The sequence below is a fragment of the Schistocerca gregaria genome, chromosome 8, assembly GCF_023897955.1.
Source record: "Schistocerca gregaria isolate iqSchGreg1 chromosome 8, iqSchGreg1.2, whole genome shotgun sequence".
NCBI lineage: Eukaryota > Metazoa > Arthropoda > Insecta > Orthoptera > Acrididae > Schistocerca > Schistocerca gregaria.
The window spans coordinates 409329512-409346473 of NC_064927.1; the positions used below are offsets into that span (position 1 = coordinate 409329512).

General features: G+C 43.4%; 1 protein-coding gene across 3 annotated transcripts in view; it reads left to right on the forward strand.

Annotated features, from left to right (window-relative positions):
• The window catches only part of LOC126285454 (mitogen-activated protein kinase-binding protein 1), an 855827-nt gene that overhangs the window by 507427 nt on the left and 331438 nt on the right, over positions 1-16962 (forward strand). The window contains exon 1 of one of the 3 annotated variants that reach the window (XM_049984853.1): positions 14505-14579. The exons of the other annotated variants lie outside the window; for them this stretch is intronic. The gene's annotated coding sequence lies outside the window, so the exon portion shown is untranslated. Of the gene's footprint in view, positions 1-14504; positions 14580-16962 lie in introns of those variants that run through there. 3 annotated transcript variants of the gene reach the window in all.

Consider the following 16962-nt stretch of genomic DNA (forward strand, 5'->3'; position numbering starts at 1 on the left):
GACACGGAGGGCGTTCCTTTCCCGTCGTAGTACAACTGCACGTGTCTTCGCTTTTCAGACCACTGCCCACGACACGAGAGGCAACAAGGGGGAACAAAAACCATCCATTCCCAAGAGACATCACGCTGATAACGTGTTTTTAACACGTCATATAGCGTTGATTATGACCTCCTTCCAGCGAGTAAGAGTGCCAGTACGGTTTCTTCAGGAATACCATATCAAACTTACACCACAGACTGACGGCTAGCCGCGTGGTTTACGTCGTCATGTGACTGATTGCGCGGCACCTCCTGCCGGAGGTTCGAGTCATCCCTCGGGCGTGGGTGTACGAGTTATTTCTCAGCATAGTAAGTTAGCTTAAGTAGAGTGTAAGTCTAGGGACCGATGACCTTAGCAGTTTGGTCCCTTAGGAATTCATACACATTTGAATATTTTGAATATTGACGGCTACGTTTTATAAAGCTACCAAATCGTGGAGATGTTGATTACTTGAGTGTTCCTCACATCAGGAACGTGAGCATGCAGACCTTTAAAGATCGCTATTGTCTTTACAGTCTGGGTTCACCTCAGCACATTCAACATGTATATGTACAAAAAATATAATGTGAAGTACAGTACGGCAAGTGAAAGAGAGAGTAAGGTACATTAGTAGAGGGATTCACATATTAATGATAAATATCTTCCCTCTAGAAGTTTCACCTTTCATACCTCCTTTGTGTTTCCACAGATTACGTGCCACTGATGTCATTTGTACTAAGATTGCAGTACGCGCGAGGTTCATAGTTACTTCCTCCGCCCTGAGTGGAATGCGTAAGTTCTAACTAATGTTCACCAACGTGCAGTCTTCTATAGTCGTTGCCCCCTGCGCAGAAAACAGTACGTAAGTCGTGAGCCCATTATCTTGGGCTATAATAAACTCTTAGGGAGGAACTGTTATTGTAAAAATAATTACGTTTTGAATTGGTTTGTGTAAACGAGATACCACTCGCTTTTTTATTAGCGGAATAGGAGAAATTGCACAGTTAATAGTCCACTTTACGAATCACAATTTCTATTTTTCAAACTTTCACAGGTAATGAAATAATGAACTGCGGGTTTGCTTAATTACTACCACACTAGTTCTCAATTAAATGTCCAAAAAATCAGAGATTGCTAATTTAACTCTTAATCAAAACAGACTGCGGCGGACAACATGTGTGTCCTGCGAGACTGCATATTGAGTTCTAATCAGCGCTTCGTCTGCCGTTTCGTTTAGCAATAGTTTACTGTTCTGCTAGTAATTAACACTTTTGCAATAATGTTATGTAGCCTGCTTTTGAGAAATGTTTTTATGTGAAAGGCAAGAAAATCCACATGCCGTCATTTTCCCACTACTGCCTTCTCAACTAGTTTTGCTAGGAGGGGTAATCCTCATTGGAGGTAATCCGCAGTTTCTTTCACCTTACATCTACCACGATCTCAAAGTGCACAATTTGAACAGTGAACTGATTTTCAGTTAACCGTTTTGAGAGCGTCTGTGAAAACTTGGATCGTCCTGCAAGCCCAACAAGTGGAGTATGCGGTACGTGTGATCCAAGGAATGTGGAGGGTGGGCACGCATGCCTGTCGCCTTGCTCCTAGGTGGTGGCCACGTAGGTTCACGCATTGACTGAACTGTAATAGCGGGCGATCAGCCGTTTCGGACGACGATCGCTGTTCAAGTTAGGACCATCTTGCCCTCCTACAGTCATGTGGGAACATCAGGAAAAATGCACTGGAAGGTGTGCTGCTATAGAAGATAGATCTCGCCGGGCTTGCAATTAGTGTCTCAATCCTGTGAGATTCGCTCCCCATGGTGCAACGAAAGGCGTAACTACAGATAACTGGTACAAAGATTTTTTGACACTTCGGAGACCGACTGCTTAGAAGAATACTGGGCCTGCCGGCCGGGGTGGCCGAGCGGTTCTAGGCGCTACAGTCTGGAACCGCGTGACCGCTACGGTCGCAGGTTCGAATGCTGCCTCGGGCATGGATGTGTGTGATGTCCTTAGGTTAGTTAGGTTTAAATAGTTCTAAGTTCTAGGGGTCTGATGACCTGAGCAGTTAAGTCCCATAGTGCTCAGAGCCATTTGAATCATTTCTTGATGAAATTGGGTTTTGTCCGCTTGTAACCTGGCTAATATATGCCATAGCATTCGATAGGTATGCTTGGAAATGATACGCCCATAGTAATTACAGTCGCAGTTAATAAATATTTTGACAGCTACAAGCGATGTTTACCAGATTCAAAACTTTTAAAGGTTGTGGCCTTTTGCTTTATCGGATTTAATGTTGTCGGTGGACGCTGATATACTGCCATGTGAGAGCAAATGAAAAATATGGCGGGAGTTTCGCGAAGAAGGAACAGTGATAACTATTACAGAGTAGTCAGCCATATTTCTGCAGTCTCTAAGACAAATGTAAAAAGATAACTATTTTCACAGAGTTTTCAGTAATGTGGCTGGCCGTTGCGTGGGACAACGACGTAATCGTTTATTCTGTGGACTGCCGTAAAATTAAAATGGGGTCCCTATGTCATCTTACGGAGAATTAAATATCGATGCAGACTTTGGAAATACGATTTGTACGTGATATAATGGATGCTAATGACGGCTACTGCCTCGTTAACCTGCGAACCAGGCCGTCTGCTTAATTTTCTTCAGATCAAATGTGCCATACTTCAATAACCTGATTTGACTAGCTTACGATTGCATACATATTGCACACACATTGCACATGTGTCCAGAAACGCCTCGTTATCGCTTATGTAACACACAAAGCTACACGATGTTCTTATTAAAATGTAATGGGCAAAACAAGATATAGCCGACCTTGTTATCCACGACAGAGAAGAATTATTAATTTTAATTGAAAGACGTTTCATAAAGATGTTCGGCAGCATTTTTCCTTCAGGAAACTGCCAGGAAAAAAGCGTGTAAATGTGTTCTAAGTTTACCTAATTCAGTAAGGTGTACAAATGAAACAGTATATGCACTTTTCGCCAAAGTCAAAGAAATATCACCGTAGTGAAATTACACGATTATAAAGATCCCTCTCTCCTTGGATAGAAATTCTCTGCCTTCGACTATAAAGAAGGAAAGTTTGTTCGATGATTTCGTTGTTACAATGTAACATAACGAAACTCTAACGGATTAACGTGATGAAGTTAGTGTAGAGCGTGCGGTAGTGTAAATGTACGAGAAATAGGAAAATCAATGTTTTAGAAATCCCAAAACGCCGAAACTCAGTCTTGTTAACGACAAAAATAGACTTCAGGACATCAATTTCTCCTTACATCCCTGGGTTCGGTATCCCCTTTATCAGGTTCGTGACTGGTGCAGGGAAACTTGACGAGAAAGTAAGCCGTTCCCCTGCCACATATTCTGCATAACCAAGTGCGCAGAAAATAGCCAATTTAACTTGTGTACCGGTTTCTTCGCCGCGCCGCAGCTTTCACGCCGGTTATTGAGTTTTATATTGGCATTCCAGGCGGCGAGAGAAAGATAACAAACTCTACTCCCTGCCTGTACGTCGACAGACGCTCTCCCGCGCTCTGAGGGTCATGAACTGGAGTGTTTCCTAGACTACAAAATACGTTCTTCTGGAGCCCGAGGGAGGTCATATACGAGCTAACAGTGTCCACATTTAAACTGTTTGTATTTCTATGGAGTGTTAAAACAGCGGTTTGAATTCACAATCGAAATCTGGAATATTCTAGTGCACAAAAAAACTTGGAACCGTTCCTAATCGTATGTTTTAAGCGTGTGAAATTTTCAGTGTCTATCTTTTAGTCTGTGTTAGTAGGTCAGAGTGACAGTTCTGATTTTTTTGGATTATTTGTGTCAGACGTGAAACACTAGCTATCGAAAATACAAAAAGTGTTTAGTCAGAAGCTTTCGTGCGTATGCTTTAATTCTGGCCCAAGGTTGAACCTGTTGTATATGACGAGAGTTCAATGGTGGTGTAATTATTACGAACGGGTGTTAATGATTAAGTGATTTTTCCATTTCCTAGTTGTTCATGGATGTATCACCTCGAATTTTTTCCCGTTCTGTATCAGAAAGGACAGTGACTGGGCAGCATAACGGAAGCACATGAGGAGCAATATGCCAAGACTGACCTCTTTAACTTCATATTTATTCTTTAGAAAGGAAAAATTGTTGTTGCGTTTTGAATTTGAGTCGAGTCTACAGATGAAAACATTCGGTTCCCTTCAAAGCACACACAACGCCAGGCAAGCACTCTGCGCTTTTTAGGGGTATTAACACTAGCCGTGGTTGACTGCTCAAACAGTTTGCTCGTAACTTCGTCCGAATACGACCCAAAGCTGTACCTTGTCTACAACTGAATACCCTTCACCAGATGGCTTGTTTCCATCCACTCTCAGGCAGGTAACAAGTGATTTCTACGCTCTAGAGAATCCTTACCTCATGAATTGAATTTATGTAGGTACCTTCAAGTTTAGATAGGATGAGCATGAAGACATCTACAACGTACTCCGCAATAATAATAATAATAATAATAATAATAATAATAATAAATGAAATGGCTCTAAGCACTATGGGGCTTAACATCTGAGGTCATCAGTCCCCTAGAACTTAGAACTACTTAAACCTAACTAACCTAAGGACACCACACACATCCATGCCCGAGGCAGGATTCGAACCTACGACCGTACCAGTAGCGTGGTTCCGGACTGAAGTGCCCAGAACCGCTCGGCCACAGAGACCGGCTCTCCGCAAGCCATCTAATGGTGTGTGGTGGAGGGTACTTTCGTTACCACTATCTGATCCCTCCAAACCTGTTCCACTCGCGAATAGTGCGTGGGAAGAATGGTTGTCGGTAAGCCTCTGTATTGGCTCTAATTTCTCGAATTTTCTCCTCGTGGTGAATAGGCGATGTGTAAAGTGCTGCCCCAAGATTTCAATAGTAAATCTCTCCGTTATGCACAACGCCTCTCATGTAACGTCTGCCAGTGGAGTTTGTTTAACATGTCCGTAACGCTCTCTCGCTAGCTAAACGATCCCGTGACGAAACGCGCCGCTCTTCGTTGGATCTTCTCTATCTTCTCTATCAGTCCTACCTGATAGAATTCTCAGACAGATGAACAATACTCAAGAATCGGGCGAACAAGCGCCTTATAAGCAACTTCTTTCGTGGATGAGTTACATTTCCTTAACATTCTTCCGATGAATCTGAGTCTGGTGTCTGCCTTTCCCATTATCTGTTTTATGTGGTTATTACACTTAAGATCGCACTTGATAGTTACGCCTGGATTTTTTATGACAGATGCTGTCTCCAGCTGTTTGTCATCAATAATGTAGCTGTACAATAGTGGATTTCTTTTCCTATGTATGCGCAATACGTTATTTATTTACGTTCAGGGTCAACTGCCAGAGCCTGCAACATTCATCATTTCTCCGCAGGTCCTTCTGCAAATTCTTACTATCTTCAGGCGTTACTTTCGTATAGACAACTGCATCATGTGCGAATAACCTTAAAGAGCATCATACGCTTTCTACTAGATCACATTTATTGTAAACAGCAATGGTCCTATCACACTTCCCTTTAGTACTCCGGATATTACCTTACATCTGTCGATTTAGTTCCGTTAAGAGCGAAATGTTGAGTTCTATCTGCAAGAAGGTCTTGAATCCAGTCGCAGGTCTGCTCCGATACTCCGTAAGCCCGTACTTTTTTCATTAAACGGCAATTCGAGGCGGTGTCAAATGCCTTACTAAAATCAAGGAACACAGCATGAACCTGAGCGCCGTTGTCCACTGCGCTGTGGAGGAACAGAGCGAGCTGAATTTCACAGGATCTCTGTTCGCGGAATGCATGTTGATTTTTATAGAGGAGACATTTCAGTTGTTACACATTTTCAGCCTGTAGTTAAGAGATGGCTGATTTTCTGGACCATCACAGATCGGGCACGGATGTCCAGCCCCATTTGTTAAAGGGATCCATTGGTATTCGATTGCTTACGTCGTACGAAGTAGGCGCTTACGGTGCCGTATCTTTCTTTGAATTAGTCGGTCAGACCCTATATTCATTCCAAAGAAGGCAGGTGTTTATAAGTGTATTACCAAATAAGTATGGTTCAAAATGGCTCTGAGCACTATGGGACTCAACTGCTGTGGTCATTAGTCCCCTAGAACTTAGAACTACTTAAACCTAACTAACCTAAGGACATCACACACATCCATGCCCGAGGCAGGATTCGAACCTGCGACCGTAGCATTCCCACGGTTCCGGACTGCGCGCCTAGAACCGAGAGACCAACGCGGCCGGCTTAATAAGTATGTTTGCAAAATAATGACACAAATTATTTACAGAAGAGTGATAGAAGTCGACATCGGTTAGGATCAGTTTAGATTCTCGAGAAACGAAGGAACATGAGAGGCAATACTGTCCCTACGGCTTATCTTAGATATATTGATTAAAGAAAGGGAAACGTAGGTTCATAGCATTTATTGGTTTAGAGAAAGCTTTCCACGACGTTGTCTGGAATACGTTCCCAGAAATAGGGAAAGTACCAGGGATAAAATACAGTGAGTGAAAGGTTGTTTACTACTTGTATAGACACCAGACTGCAATCACAAGAGCCGCAGGACATGACAGGGAAACTATAGCTGCGAAGGTAGTGAGGCAGGGTTGTAGCCTATCTTCCACGTTATTCAGTTGGTTCATTGAGCATGCTGCAAAGGAAACCAAGGAGAAATTTGGAAAGGGAATTAAAGTTCGGGGAGAGGAAATAAAAGCTGACGTTTGTAGATGATGCAATTCTCTCAGAGAAAGCATAGGTCTTCGAAGAACAGTTGAGTGGAACAGGTAGTGTCTTTTCAAGAGGTGATAAAATGAACATTCACAAAAGCGAAACAATGGTAATAGAATTAATCGAATTGAATCAGGCAGTGCTGTGGGAATTAGATCAAAAATGAGGCACTAAAAATGGTGAATGAGTTTTGCTATTCATGTAGCAAAGTAACTCATGGTAGCTGTAAGTATTTGGAAGTGTTTTTGAAGCTGTTTTTGTAGAGCGTAGTTTTGTATGGAAGTGAAACGAGTACAACAAGCTGTTCAGACAATAAGAGGAACGTAAGCTGTGGAAATATGTTGCAGAAGAATGGTAAGATTAAACTGCACTGATCGTACAATTAATGAAGAAATACTGAATCGAATTGGAGAAAAAATAATGGCACAGTCTGACTAAATGAAGGGATCGATCGGTCGTAATGGTGGGATGGGAGATTCCCGTATGGAGGACGTAGTGATAGACGTCCCTGGGGTTGTGAAGCAGGTGAATGGGTTGAACATAAATAAATCGCCAGGTCCTGATGGCATTCCAATTCGGTTTTACAGAGAGTACTGCATTGGCTCCTTACTTAGCTTACATTTATCGCGAATCTCTTGCCCAACGTAAAGTCCCGAGCGACTGGAAAAAAGCGCAGGTGACGCCTGTATATAAGAAGGGTAGAAGGACGGATCCTCAAAATTACAGACCAATATCCTTAACATCGGTTTGTTGCAGGATTCTCGAACATATTCTCAGTTCGAATATGATGAATTTCCTTGAGACAGAGAAGTTGCTGTCTATGCATCAGCACGGCTTTAGAAAGCATCGCTCCTGCGAAACGCAACTCGCCCTTTTTTCACATGATATCTTGCGAACCATGGATGAAGGGTACCAGACGGATGCCATATTCCTTGACTTCCGGAAAGAGTTTGACTCGATGCCCCACCGCAGACTCTTAACTAAGGTACGAGCATAAGGGATTGGTTCTCACAAATGTGAGTGGCTCGAAGACTTCTTAAGTAATAGAAACCAGTACGTTGTCCTCGATGATGAGTGTTCATCGGAGGTGAGGGTATCATCTGGAGTGCCCCAGGGAAGTGTGGTAGGTCCGCTGTTGTTTTCTATCTAAATAAATGATCTTTTGGATAGGGTGGATAGCAATGTGCGGCTATTTCCTGATGATGCTGTGGTGTACGGGAAGGTGTCGTCGTTGAGTGACTGTAGGAGGATACAAGATGACTTGGGCAGGATTTGTGATTGGTGTAAAGAATGGCAGCTAACTCTAAATATAGATAAATGTAATTTAATGCAGAAGAATAGGAAAAAGAATCCCATAATGTTTGAATACTCCATTAGTAGTGTAGCGCTTGACACAGTCGGCCGGCCGGAGTGGCCGTGCGGTTCTAGGCGCTGCAGTCTGGAACCGAGCGACCGCTACGATCGCAGGTTCGAATCGTGCCTCGGGCATGGATGTGTGTGATGTCCTTAGGTTAGTTAGGTTTATAAGTTCTAGGCGACTGATGGCCTTAGATGTTAAGCCGCATAGTGCTCAGAGCCATTTGACACAGTCACGTCGATTAACTATTTGGGCGTAACATTGCAGAGCGATATGAAGTGGGACAAGCATGTAATGACAGTTGTGGGGAAGGTGGACAGTCGTCTTCGGTTCATTGGTAGAATTTTGGGAAGATGTGGTTCATCTGTGAAGCAGACCGCTTATAAAACACTAATACGACCTTGCGTTTGGGATACCTGTCGGGACGGATTGAGGGAGGACATAGAAGCAATTCAGAGGCGGGCTGCTATATTTGTTACTGGTAGGTTTGATCAGTACGCGAGTGTTACGGAAATGCTTCAGGAACTCGGGTGGGAGTCTCTGGTAGAAAGGCGGCGTTCTTTTCTGTGAATCACTACTGAGGAAATTTAGAGAACCAGCATTTGAGGCTGACTGGAGTACAATTTTACTGCCGGCAACTTGCATTTCGCTGAAAGGCCACAAAGATTAAATAAGAGAGATTAGGGCTTGTGCAGAGGCATATAGGCAGTCATTTTCCCTCATTCTGTTTGGGAGTAGAACAGGGAGAGAAGATGCTAGTTGTGGTACGAGGTACCCTCCGCCACGCACCGTATGGTGGCTTGCGGAGTATGTATGTAAATGTTGAGATGGGGGGTGTTAAAATGTAGAGGGAAACCAAGAGATGAACAGAGTAAGTCGGTACAAATTATGTAGACTGCGGAGATTCACACTGGATAGACTAGCGTGGGAAGTTGCGTTAGGCCCGTCTTCGGACCGAAGACCACACCACACCAGTCTATCATCGACGTATTGAACAAATATGAACTGATTTGAAGATCTAGCCTTCTAGAAAGCGCATGAGGTTGCCTCGCCGAAGAGTATGGACGATACCACATCCCAATTACTCGAGACATGTTTAGCACACGCGCGCATGGTAATTCTGTGCGCAAATCGCTTGCCGAGAATTGGCCAGCTTCAGTACCAAGGCCACTCCGCAGCTGCTGGAAGCTGCGGACGCCGCCTCCAATGGACTACCGGGCATCGGCGGCAGGTGCGCCGGTGAATGGCTGCCTTCCTGAGGGCGCTGCTGACCTTGACCCTGAGCCCGTGTGCCGCTGCCTCCAACACGCAGGTGGCCAGAGGAGTGTTGACGGTGTGGGGTCGTGGCGGCTGTAGCCAGTAGAAAGTTGCCGCACCTCGCTGATTCCAAACACCGTGGGGCCGATCTTACGGGGTAGCTGCTCGTTGAAGGGCGCTACTCATATTGTCAGCTTCGTCAATAGTTGATCCGGTTTTGTGACAAATTGAAGTGGCACGCAACCGGCATTGTAGTTCATTCAATAAATGTTCGATGGCATGAACCAACGAAAACCAGTGGGCCGAGTCCGAATCAGAGAAGAAGCAACTTCGGAACATCGTACGACCAATGAAATTCACTGTTTCTACAACTTGCTTATTAAATACTTATCATTTGGTTTTTCAGTGGCCGTTTCTGCAGATTAAATTACTGGATACAAGGTCCACTTGTTACGCAAACAACCTTTTTTTAAATTTAAACCCAAACAAGGTTGAGCATCTTTGTATCATCGTCAGTGGGTTACTCAGACCTCAATTTTTACTTTATTGATTTCGCTGAGAATGGTGCTGAAACAAGTTTGGTTTTAAATGAAAAAACAAAACTGTTGTTTGCATAACAGGCGGACATTATATCCAGCAATTTGTTAAATGCCTTTCACCAGGTGCGTGCCAGGTACAAACACATCGGATTGCTACATCAAGTACTGTAACTCCTCACATTTTGTAATCTTCTTCCTGGTTCCGCAGACCTATAACGCCGCCTGTGTTTGTAAAATTTGAAATTTGTGGTAAGGTCTTATGGGACCAAACCGAGCGAGGTGGCGCAGTGGTTAGCACACTGGACTCGCATTCGGGAGGACGACGGTTCAGTCCCGTCTCCGGCCATCCTGATTTAGGTTTTCCGTGATTTCCCTAAATCGCTTCAGACAAATGCCGGGATGGTTTTCTTCGAAAGGGCACGGCCGATTTCCTTCCCAATCCTTCCCTAACCCGAGCTTGCGCTCCGTCTCTAATGACCTCGTTGTCGACGAGACGTTGAACACTGACCACCACCACCACCACCACCACCACCACCACCACCACCACCACCACCACCACCACCACCACCATCTTATGGGACCAAACTGCTAAGGTCGTCGGTCCCTAAGCCTACACACTACTTAAACTTAAGCTAAGGACAACACACACACACACACACACACACACGCACACACACCTGTGGGATGACTCGAACCTGCGATGGGGGGGGGGGGGGGGGGGGGGGGGGCGAGCCCCACGGACCGTGACAAGGTGCACAGACCGCGCGGCTATCCCGCGCGACCGGGTGTTTGTAGCACTGTTACATCGCGCTTTCCTCCTCCTGATTTGCGGCTCATGGAGAACACCACTACCACCTTGAAAAATGCCATGTCAAGTCTTCATAGACTTGTCATAGTCTTCAAGTCTTTTTTTTAGATGGTAGCCCTCTGCAACACTTCACAAGGAAGTCTGACAAAAGGCTCGTACAGTGGGCTTCAGAGTTTGCCACTCCCTGCCAGCAAATTTCTGAGGCCTCCCAAAGCAGTGGCTGAGTTGAGGGTTCCCCAGGTGTTTATAGTTCACAATAATACGGCTAAAAGCGGACATTTGCGCAGTAACTCTTGTTAAACTACTACTCCCAAACAGGTCATAGGGGCCCAACGGTACCGACCGGCGGCCGTGTCATCCTCACCCACAGGCGTCACTGCATGCGGATATGGAGGGGCATGTGGTCAGCACACCGCTCTCCGGCCGTGTGTCAGTTTCCGAGATCGACTCTTAATATATTCGTGGCTAAATATCCGAACTTTTTAGCTCCTATAATCGTGCTTCTTTTGAATTCTCCTGTGATTAGTTCTGACAGAAATAACGTTTTTAACACAAACCCACTGTGTTGCACTTATCTCCTCTTACGCATTAACCGAGAGACTATACAAGTATTTAAACCCCCACACGATCATAAAAATTTAGGTTTTTCGTTGTTTCCATAAATCAGCAGATCAAACTACCGCGACATTTCCTTTTAAAAGGACGTGGCCGATTTTCTTCCTTAACCTTCTGTGATACGGGCTTATGCTACATCTCTTATTACCTTAGGCCGACCGGACTGCAGGGTACGCGCATCGTTTTACTCCTTCCTGTTAGGCACGGAGGCTCACAGGGTGCACAACTGCCGACAGGTCTCGCTATAAGAACGAATTTTCTATCATTTTGCAGCGAACTGGGTGACTCTGCTGAACTTGACAAGAGGAATGGCGATCCAATCGTCTTCCAGTCTGATTTTTCTCTCTACCCATAAAATACTTGAGGGGGATATGGCAGGATACTTTAATGAGAATGCCACAGTCACTTTCTTCTCTCATTCATCGCCAAATAAGCTAGTCGTGCGATCTAGCCAAGCATTTATGTCTCAAGTTTTATTTAAGAACTTAACGAAAGCCTATAAGCGCTCCCAAAAATTGGTCTTAGTTGTCAAATATTCCGGGTTTCATATCTGAAATACTTAGTCGGCTGTGTATTTCGTCAGAACTTAATCATTTCGTTTCACGTCAGAATGTTACGTTGAATATGTAAAACATTCTCGGTTTTCTTGCCGCGTCAAATATGGATAAAATCTCGAGATTTCGACGATGGAGGCTGTCGTCGAAAGCTCGAGATTTTATCCCGAATTGACGTGGCAAGAAATCCGAGAATGTTTTACATATCAGTGGCGTCGCGAAGGACTTCGTTCTCATGTTACGTTGAATGTCTTAGATGTGCTAATGACGAGGAGAGAAATCACTTGCTTGTCGAAGACACCGGCGGATGGGAGCGAGGCTATTAGAAAGGCCTTCGCCGCAATTCTGCCAAAGAGCTACACTTTTAAGAATGATCATCACCACTGGTGAAAGTTGGCACAAGAGAAATGTCTGTAGAATGCTAAGAAGGAGAAAATGAGTAGAATAAGAAACGAGGCAACTCGAATCCATGTTTCGGGAAGCGAAAGCCTCCCAGGAAGATAGCAGTATTGCAGGTTTGCTGTAGTTTGCAAAGTTAGGAGATAGTTCTAGGTCCTTTAGCTTATGTTTATGACAAAACTGTAGATCATACGTGAGATCTAAAACTCGATACAATAATAAGCACGTTAAGATTCCGGCGCAGACGACGAAAGCAGTTGCATGGTCTTCTTCTTCTTCCTTTTTTTTTTGTGCCTGTCTGCTTCCGATAAAATAGAAAAATATCACGCAAATTGAACGGTTTTATTTCAAATATCGGGACATTACGACAATTATCTGTCGAAATTTGTGCTTTTTTGTAAATTATGCAACTGTTAAGACAGTTGCTGAAGCATAATATACATCACTTCCATGTATGCGTCGGTTAAGAAATTATTGTCTTTATTGGCTGTTAGATATTTCCACACTACGCATACAACGACGTACAAAATTTATGAGTCCCCTTTGCATAAGAAAGGAAGCAAGTGTTTCCTTCGCGGTAACCGCAAGTAGAAGGAACTGCTTAAGGATATTGTCTGCATTTGTAGATTTTCCGGATATCCTAAAGTCTGTGTAAACATTGTTTTCATAATCAGCCTCTCTCCTCCGTTAACTGTATTGCCATAGTTTGTGAAACACTATCTCCCTTTTGGTAATAAAACTTAGTAGGACTAACTAGAGGCATACCTGCACTACTGCTGTTAAGCATGGCGTTTAACCTTCCCTTTCTGCTATCAGGTTGATGCCTCAATTACTTTTTCCATTGTTTATGCTTATGATTTGTGAAAAAGACGTATGTTGTGTACAGAGTAAAGTGATGCATCTATAAAAAATATTAGCTTGATGTCCAGAAGGCAGTGTGCGATTAGCAGGGGGGGGGGGGATTTCCCCCCCTCTGCATCAGACCATCCCCTCCTCTGGTTTTAGTTTATGCGTCCCAACCTGGGATGTTTATTACCCACGCGCTGGAGTAACACTTTACATATAATTTAAATTTGTGGAGCCGAACACTGAACGTTTTTATTAAGTCTTACTATTAATAGGTTTCAGTTTTCTATCATCAGAATAAGTACAGCTTTCCACAAATGTGCCTCTACTTTTTGAGTCCCCCTCGTATACCTGTATATAGATGATTTTGTAAATAAGCTTTACCTATAATGTACTTTTAAAGATGTAACAAGGGATGGCTTTTCTGATAGTGCATACGCGTGAATAGTGAGTTTCGGCATTAACATCTATTTATAAATAGCTGTTTAACCATGTGTAACGCCACGGTCCAAGCTAGTAACATATATAATTCTACTAACCCCCTAAGACATCCCACCCACTGGTAAAAGCACAAATCACACCCTGCCAAAAGGATACTTAAATATCTTGTGTATTCGTCAATGGCAATAGGAACAGTTGCCGTGTTCATAAAAACATCGATTGTAAATGGCGCAGAAAATAAAGCAATTCTTACTGTAACAGGATGGTCGAATATCTACAGAAACAGCATAAATGTGGTCTGGGGAACACTGAACAAAATTAGGACACAAGAAATATGATGTGTAAAGAAATACTGAAACCCATACATGTTATAAATGGGCTGTGTGTCTGTGTGTTGGACCAAACTTTCTGTGAGGTAACAATCGCTGTGCGCCACGGTCTGTCTTTCTCGTGGGCCTCGTCCTGAACTATGGTAGGTTACAGATACAAAAGCTACACTCCGAGGGAGTAAGTCAAACTCTCTTCGGCAGGCGTTCATACGAAATGAATTTTTTTCAAATATTTTTGCTGGCGAAGCTTTATGTTAGAGGAGAAAACATAGTGTGAAAGAATCTGAAAGAAATATGATAGAAGATACACGTATCAATATTGCAAAGACGTGAAGAGGGTAACAGAAAGAAACAGAGACTTGCAGCTGGCTGCCCTGAAGAGCAGTCGCCATTCTCATACAAAAAGAAACTCAATGATAGCCTCGAACATGTTACTCACCTTGGCTTGTTGAGGTGACAGCCGTATGCGGGAGCGCGTGGCGGTGCCATCTCATGGGCGAGGTTGGCAAGCGTGCGCGTCGCGTTGGCAGCCCTGCCAGCGCCAGGTGAGCGGCGTTCAGTTCAGTGAAAGTCCGGCCGCCGGGCGAAGCGGAGCTGCTGCCGCTGGATTGGACGTCACCGCCGCCAACACGATCTCTTCGGTGCGTGCTCGTGTGAAGTCTTACAAGCTGTGTGGTTTCTCATTTTTGTAAAGTGTCCGCAGTGATGTTTTGCATACAATTGTTTGTAACAGCGGTGTTCCGAAGGCAGAGTGATACCTCTTTCAGTGCCCTTCTTTTTGTGGAATCACGTAAAAACTTGTCATTTACCCCATGGAGTAAGGGAATACGTTGTTAGGCCGCCACAGTTCAGTAAATAGTTACTTCTACAGTGTTGCCATTTGGATCTTCACACGAAATAGCACCTTTCTCTGTCATCACATGCGTAGCAAAAAGTCCGTCACTTCCTGAATACACCCCATCACCTCGGTAAAGTTTCCTTTAACCAGTTACAAACGAAAGGATGCGCATTTCTTCCTCATGTTAGCCCAGCCATTGTTCAGTTCTGCTGGTACTGTGGTAGCTCTTTGTACCCAACCATCACATAGTTACTCCCGTAATTTGCAGACGCCAGATGTGTCAGATTCATAGTTGATTCACTCTTCTTTACGTAATATAGCTCTTATATTCAACTCAGTTCCGTAAGAATGAGGAGCTAAAAAGGGCGTAATATCCAAACGTGCCGTCCTTTCTTTTAGTTTTTGTGAAGGTAAGGCATGTGAAACGATAAATACGGTAATTTATAAATCTTTATCTTTGTCTCACGCATACAAGAAGAGGGCACAACAAATAAATGTCAGAGTCGTTATGTTGTAGTTTCGTGACGCGAAGTCTTGAACATTTGCCTGCGGCTTAGAACTATGGATACATTAAGTCAGCTGTGCTGCGTGTGGCTGATCATTCATCAGTTATGTTATTGCTGGACAGTGTACTTGATTAACATTGGCTAGCAGGCCTTGGAACAGCTACTGGTTCAGTTCTTGCGCCTGAGAAGCACTGTAAAGTTTCCTTGCCGTTTCCTAAACCCGCGAATCATCGCTGAGACAGTGAGCACTGACGTAAAACCAGCGAGATCCAAAACCGCTTCATCATAAGTAGTAGTACAGGCCAATAATATACGTATTGAATGACTGGTCGGATACTTTCCTTGCTCTTCAATTCCTACTGTTTCGTATATCTCGTGCAGTGACTGCTTACTGCATATGTTACTAATGTTTTCCGCTTTCTTAGCCCTGAAGTTAATCTATTCGTCGTCTATCCATGTGCAACATTGCGTGACTTTCCGTTGCATTAAACTTCCTGGGCCCTTAAAGTGTTCTTTGTACACGACAAAAACACAGGAAAAAGTAAAATCCTGTAGAGAATGTGGTCGAAGGAGATGTGCTTAGCCGTAGTACAGAATATTTGGTTCATTATAAGGCATCAATAGATCCAGTACATTGTCCGGATCGTTATACCACACTCACACTTGCGTCACTTTCATCAGACGTTGCTTTCTCCTGGTTGCCGTCATGGTATCTTGTTAGGAAAAGAAAATAATGTAGGAACCAGAGTGTTCAGCATTGAAGCGTTGTGGGAGACTTTGCAATTAATAACGAAATTTGTTTAGAAATTAGCAGACATCAGGAACAGTGGATAAAGTTTCCCAAAAAAATTTGTAGTAATTTTTTTGCTACCCACTTTCACTTCCGTGATTCCATGACGTAACATCCCGAACACTGTATTGTTTAAATACAAGTATAGACGCACCCTTCACTACCAGAAATTATTTACTGCTTTTTTTTTAAAGATAGTATGTCCCTGATAGAGCCACCAGTTAGATATTTTTAACCCGTTGACTACTTATTCACTTAAAATATTGCTAGTACAGTACGTCAAAGTGTGGCTTCTTGACTCCTTAAGTTGAAAGACACTAATGCCGTAGATTTATAGTCCGGTCCGTAGTCAATCTACAGATTTCTTCTGTCCGTAATCGAGATCTCGCAACATCTATTTCTGGCAATGTTCATGTATATCAGAATCTGTTTACGTATTCCTATCTGTATTAAATCGTATCCCTTGTGATTTAGAGCGTACGTACGAAAATTGTCTTGCCGTCGACGGAGTCGATCCTTCTAAAACGTGTTGGTGTTCAGACCAACTTTTGGGGTGGTGAATTGTTTTTAGCTGATCCAAATTCGTCATGTATCATTAAAACGCTGGTTATTTATTATTATTATTATTATTATTATGCAAAAACACTCATCGCCGTTGTTCTGCTATTGCTTATTTCTTACGAATCTCATTTTCAGTTTATTTGACTAGTCAGGCAGCAGCCCACTGTCGTCACAATAAATACAAGTTGGCTGATAAACCATAGCATCGAAACAAAATATGTTTGTAAGTTTCGTGGAGCGATAACTATCCCTGTAAAGTGGATCTTTAATCTTGAACTTCACTTTATAACAAGATCGATTATGAAATCTGAAGTCCCTGCAAATAAAAA